Source organism: Panthera pardus, unplaced genomic scaffold, assembly GCF_024362965.1.
Source record: "Panthera pardus isolate Hobbes unplaced genomic scaffold, ASM2436296v1 HiC_scaffold_20, whole genome shotgun sequence".
NCBI classification, from domain to species: domain Eukaryota; kingdom Metazoa; phylum Chordata; class Mammalia; order Carnivora; family Felidae; genus Panthera; species Panthera pardus.
In genome coordinates this window covers 5,656,430-5,662,429 of record NW_026526766.1, presented here as the reverse complement: position 1 = coordinate 5,662,429, position 6,000 = coordinate 5,656,430, and positions in this window count along the sequence as shown.

Below are 6,000 nucleotides of genomic sequence, written 5' to 3'. Positions count from 1 at the left end.
CTCTCTCTCTCTCTCTCTCTCTCTCTCTCAAAAGTACAATAAACATAAAAAATTTTAAAAAAAAGATATATATGAGAAGGCTCTCCCTATTCAAGAAAAATATGTCTTCAAGATCCACCTGCATAGAAAAATATGTGAGTGGGATACAGGATACAGTGACCTGTTGGTAGGTTAAAAAAAAAACCCTACACATAACTTACGCTTTGAAAATTGGGAAACGATTGTACAGAGTAACTTATGGGCAGAATGGTCCATATGTATAATTTGTATTGACTGTGGGAGGACCCAGAGTCAAATTCCCGACTGCCGTTATTAATCTGTTCAGGGTTTTATGCCACGCGATTCTCTATACCGACTACTTCTGGCCTCACCTTCCTGTGAGATTGGCAGGAGAGGAGCCCGTGGAAGTGATGCTGATATGAGTGGAGGTGTGAGGTAGGGGTCTGTTCTCCTTTGATGGCTTCCATTTTCTCCGTGAAGTAGGGGGCAGGGTCATCGATGTGGGAGGAGGTGCTGGGTTGAGGAAGGAGGAGACGGTGTGGGGTATTCATGTAGGAAAAAGTGGGGGGCTCAGTGGACCCGAGGAGCACGGGGCGATTGAAACTCCAAGTGGTCCTGACTGACAGGGGACCCATCACAGGGGTTGTGTGGGTGTTCTCCAGCCATGTTTGGTTTCCCACATGCAATAAAGGCCCAATAAAGGGAGAGCGTTAGGCCTAACGAAGTCTGCGGTCAGCCCTCCGTTGACGCTGACGTTGGTGATCTGGGAACCCCTCTTTCAGTGGGGATAAGGTCTGGCTGTGGGAACAGGAGGCTGGGCTGTGGAGACAGGGCCACTGGAGAACCCAAGAGAATCCGACAGGGCTTGGAAGACCGCACGTACGTGTACCGAAACTCCCCAGATTAAGCTGTGAGCAGCCACAGGACACAGCGTGTCAGTGGACTCCGAACCGAAGTTCAGAAATGTGGGGCAGTGGCCCGCGTGGAGGCCACGGCAGCGAGGGACAGCAGGTGACTTAGTCTGGCGATACGAGATTCGAGGCTGGAGTTTTAGGCGAGTGGGTGGGGGCATGGTCAAAAAGCAGCCACAGAGGGGCGCCTGGGTGGCTCAGTCTGTTAAGCTTCTGACTCTGGGTTTGGGCTCAGGTCATGATCTCGTGGTCATGAGATTGGGTTTGGGGTCAGGTCATGATCTCGTGGTCATGAGATGGAGCCCCACATTGGGATCTGTGCTGATAGCTCCAAGCCTGCTGGGGATTCTTTTTCTCCCTCTCTCTGTTCTTCCCTCTCACACACACTCTCTCAAAATAAATAAATAAACTTAAAAAAAAAATTAAAATAAAAACAGTCACAGAGTTCCCAGCAGACATCACCACGCCCCCAAGCTCGGGGTGCCAGGGCTCCGGCAGAAAAGAATCATTCTTGAGGGTCCCGGGAGAGTGACTACGACAAGGGGGTGAAGGGGGAGAAGAATGAGGTTTTTGCCTACCGATTCCAGGGCATTTAAGGTTTCATGAGGGAAAAGACAAGGGGACAGAGTCACTGAGAAAAGTACAGAATGTTGAGGTGGTGGCCAGGGGTCTGGAGCTCCTTGGGGTGGGTGACTGACAAGGGGAAGGCTGGGCTGAGTCCTGGGTTCGAGGGGACAGAGGTGGTGGTCTGTGAGTGTGGGAGATCAGGACGAGGGGCAGAGGAGGTAAGGTTGAGCCTGTCAGTGGGGCTGGGAAGGGCCGGGAGAAGGGACCCTTGAGCTGTCAGCACAGAGCCCCACGCGGGGCCCGAACCCATGAACCATGAGATCGTGACCTGAGCCGAAGTCGGACACGTAACTGACTGAGCCACCCAGGCGCCCCAAGACATTTTTAAAATGGTTTGGTGAAATGCACGTATGGTGCGAGATTTGAGAATATAATTGTCCCGTGGTCACTACATCACTTAAAATGAGGCCGGGCCCATTTGCCAGGATGCCGCAGATAGCGGTCTTTAGTCTTTACCGCCGCCTGACTGAAGGGCTGGGTCTCAGGAAGGCAACGTCGTCTGACAGGGCAAGACTCCAGAAGCGGCTGGGGCAGGTTTGGCCCCTTCCAGAACCCCCAGGCTCCTCGCTGGGCTTGAGCTGAGCTCAGCTGAGCGCGGAAGCCGTCAGTCGTCGGGGCCGCACGGAGGATTCTGAGGCGGACTGCGGAAAAAACAGCGCACGGCTCACAGGCCCGGCCCTGGCGCAACGCTTTCACGGAATGGCGCATTTCAGCCTTTCTCCACCCTTGCGGTGAGTGCATCCTGGGCCCCGGGGACCACCAGGGACAAACACTCCTATAGGTGACCAAGTGGGGATGACCACTCACGGGGGGACCGGGAGCTTCGGGGCCTCTCGGCAGGAGGGAGGCTGCTATAGGACTTGGGAAGGGATTCGCTCCGGAGCGAGTGCTGTCAGAAAGGGGGGCAAATGGTTGGGTTTCTCAGCAGATCCCACCTGCAGATACAGCAGACTGGAGTCGGGGGTCGGGAAGTCATCGCAGAGAAGCCAGCAGACGGGTCGCTTTTGCTCTTGTGTGGCTTGTCCGGGGGCTTTGTTTCGCCCTGTGTTTGTGTCCTCGTTTTGCGTCACTTGGCGACAGTCTCGGGGTGACCTCTGATGTCCGCGTTTGTGAGATGATGTCCAGCAGGGGACCCCGAGCTGCCTGGGATGGACAGACCCCCTGCTAAGTTCCCGGATGTCAGAGGCTGTCATTGTCAGACGGCGGTGGTGGCCCCGAAGGACAGATGCTCTGTGCAGGCTGCTGTCTCCACACTGCCCGTTGGGAGAGCAGCCTGGATTCTGAGAATTCTTAGTCTGCACCCGGCTGTCCAGGTGCTGGGACGGTGTGTTTGTCTAAGGGGGAGATTCGATTACACTGGTTCCGATTGTGACGTTCCAGTGTTTTCGGACCTTTAGCACGTGAGTCTCCATCCGTCCTCTTGTGTCCGGCCACACGGGTGTTGGAGACGAGGCACAGGGTGGCACATCCTACCTGAAGATACTGAGCTTCACAGAGGCCAGGGTCCTGGTGAGCCTGGGCACACAGCCCGCTTGAACCACCAGCTCCAACACCGCCTCAGAGGCAGCTCTGGGGGAGGAGTTGAGGCCGTGGGAATCGATGTAGCAGTGGAAACACCCAGGGAGGCTCCTCAGGTTGGCAGGGGCTATTCCCTGGGGCACGTCACCCAGGAAGCCAGCTAGGAGGAAGGACTAGGGGTCAAATCCCCCCGGGGTGGGGGTGTGCCTGCTGGCAAACTGAGGCTGGGAGATGTGGAGCCAGGAGGGGACACAGAAGCCAAGGCCTTGTCTCTGGATTCTGGAAAATGGGCTCAACATTAGAGGGTCTTAAAATGCCTTATTGAATAGTTGTATATTCTGCTTATTTCTAAATGCTGGTAGTTAAGTGACTTTTCAAATATTAATATATGTGTGGTTCTAACCAAGTAAGACGTGTCCGTGGCCTGGGTCTGGTCAACGGCCCCGGTTGGCAACTTGGAGAAGGAAGACCCAGTTTAGCGGGTTCAGGGAGCAGAGCGAGGTCACAGCCACACCCTCGTGGAGGGGCCAGAAGACAGCCAGCATCTGAGCGGGGCTGTGGACACACGGACAGCCGCGTCGCCACCCTTGACCCCCAGCTGAAGCTCTTTCCCAGCCCGGGGGGGTTGGACTGGAGGGGGCCCGAGCCCAGAGATGGGGCAGGAGACTGGGAACGCTGGGGGCTGGGTGGGGGTGGGAGGGGGGTGGACAGCGCTCTGGTGTTTGCAGGCTCCATGGGAAGCCAAGGTCACCTAAAGACCTGGCCGTCCCAGCAACTCCCAGGACTGGCCTCTTCGGTTTGACTTCATCCAGCCTCGCGTGCCCATGTCTGACCACATCAGCATCGCTGTTTATTTTTATTTATTTTTTTTTTTAATTTTTTTTTCAACGTTTTTTATTTATTTTTTGGGACAGAGAGACAGAGCATGAACGGGGGAGGGGCAGAGAGAGAGGGAGACACAGAATCGGAAACAGTCTCCAGGCTCCGAGCCATCAGCCCAGAGCCCGACGCGGGGCTCGAACTCACGGACCGCGAGATCGTGACCTGGCTGAAGTCGGACGCTTAACCGACTGCGCCACCCAAGCGCCCCAGCATCGCTGTTTAAATCGTATCAGAGTAGGGGGCGCCTGGTGGCTCCGGAGGTTAAGCGTCTGACTTCTGCTCAGGTCACAATGTCACAGTTTGTGAGTTTGATCCCTTAGTCAGATTCTGTGCTGCATTGTGGAGCCTGCTTGGGATTGTGTGTGTGTGTGTGTGTGTGTGTGTGTGTGTTCCTCCTCCAGTCATGCTCTTTCTCTCAAAAATCAACACACATTTAAATCATATCAGAGGAAAGTGACTGAAATTATTTTAATGACCCCCTTAGGGAAAATGTCCGATTTACTTGTAGGCAGGAGGACGAGCTGTGAGTGTTTCAGTGGTCTTTGCAACAAGGTTTGGAAACGCCTTACTTTGTAAGTTTGAGTGGAAGACCGAGCCCACCTCGGGCTCTGACCCCACAATGCCCGACTCTCCCTGGGCAGCCCTTTCCTGCCTGCCCAGGGGCCTGGGCCCCAGGTTCCTTCATTCCCGGAGCAGGTGACACGCACGGCAGGACACAGGTTGTGGGCAGCTGCGTGGGTGGTGGCGCTGTCCTCGTGGGCAAGCTGTTAGCCCACCACCTGGGGACACTGGTCCCCACGGCCTCCGGGAACAGTTCATCTGGTTAATTCAACTTCTGTTTCTTAATCACCCTTGGCAGAAACAATTCTCTTAAATCCAACTCCATTGTTCATTAAGTTTATTTTTATCTTGAAGATCAGACTCCAAATTTACCTGAAATGGTGAGGTTAATTAACTTGGACTCTGTAGTTGGATTCGTAATGTATTTGTTCTTATCTCTGCGTTGTCATTGGATTCCTTCGGCCCCTCCAGGGTTGTGGTTTAGCATCTCCCACGGGGAGGTCTCCGCAGTCAACAAGATAGGTGTTCAGAGTTTGGTACTATCTTCCTTATCTATGGCACGTGGCTCCTCTCCCGAGAAAAAAAACTTTTAAAAAAAATGTTTATTTGTTTATTTTGAGAGAGAGAGAGAGCGAGCAGGGGAGGGGCAGAGAGAGAAAGAGAATTTCAAGCAGGCTCTGCACCGTCATTATAGAGCCCGATGCGGGGCTCAAACCCACGAACTGTGAGATCATGACCTGAGCGGAAACCAAGAGTCAGAGGCTTCGCCGGCTGAGCCCCCCGGGCGCCCCCTGAGAAAAAGACTTCCTGCTCCACCACTCTCTTGCCTTCTTCCTCGAGCTGCACCCCTGTGTCCCCTGGGAGCCCCAGCCCTCTCTCCTTCCAGCTGTCAATACCTGTCCGGGCTTGGCGCTCAGCCCCATTTCCTCAATAAATTCCTCGTGCTTTAGTGCCGGCACCATTGATCACAGCCTTCTCTGTAACGTTTATTGTATTTGTAGCTCACACACTGTCAAAGGAATACCAAACCTCTGGCTTACCGTTTCTGGGGGGGATGTTTGATAGCGTTGTCTGTAGAACTGTAGGTTCCATTTCAGCGCTAGGAATTGCTTCCTAGAAACAGAGGCATCCAAGAAAGCGCTTCTCCCTTTGCAGAGCGTAGAGGGTTTGAGTGGCGGTCAAGAGGAAGCAGCACCGTAAAGACGAGGCGGCAGGAACCGCCTCCCGGCCATGAACAGGGCTGGTCGGCGGGTCAAGTGCACACAGAGAAACTGACAGATGATTATCACAACTGAGACGGACCTAATACCTGAAGTCTGTATTTTGAACAAAAGCGTAGCGACACAAGTGCTCTCTGTGGTTATAATATTGGCCATAAAGTAGAGACACCTGCCTGGCAGAGGGTGGCAGGCCAGGTCTTTGACGAACGTGGTGGGAAGGAAGCCCCACCACATGCCTTCCTGGGCTAACAGCTAAGGCTTCCAGAGAGAAGCAGGGAACG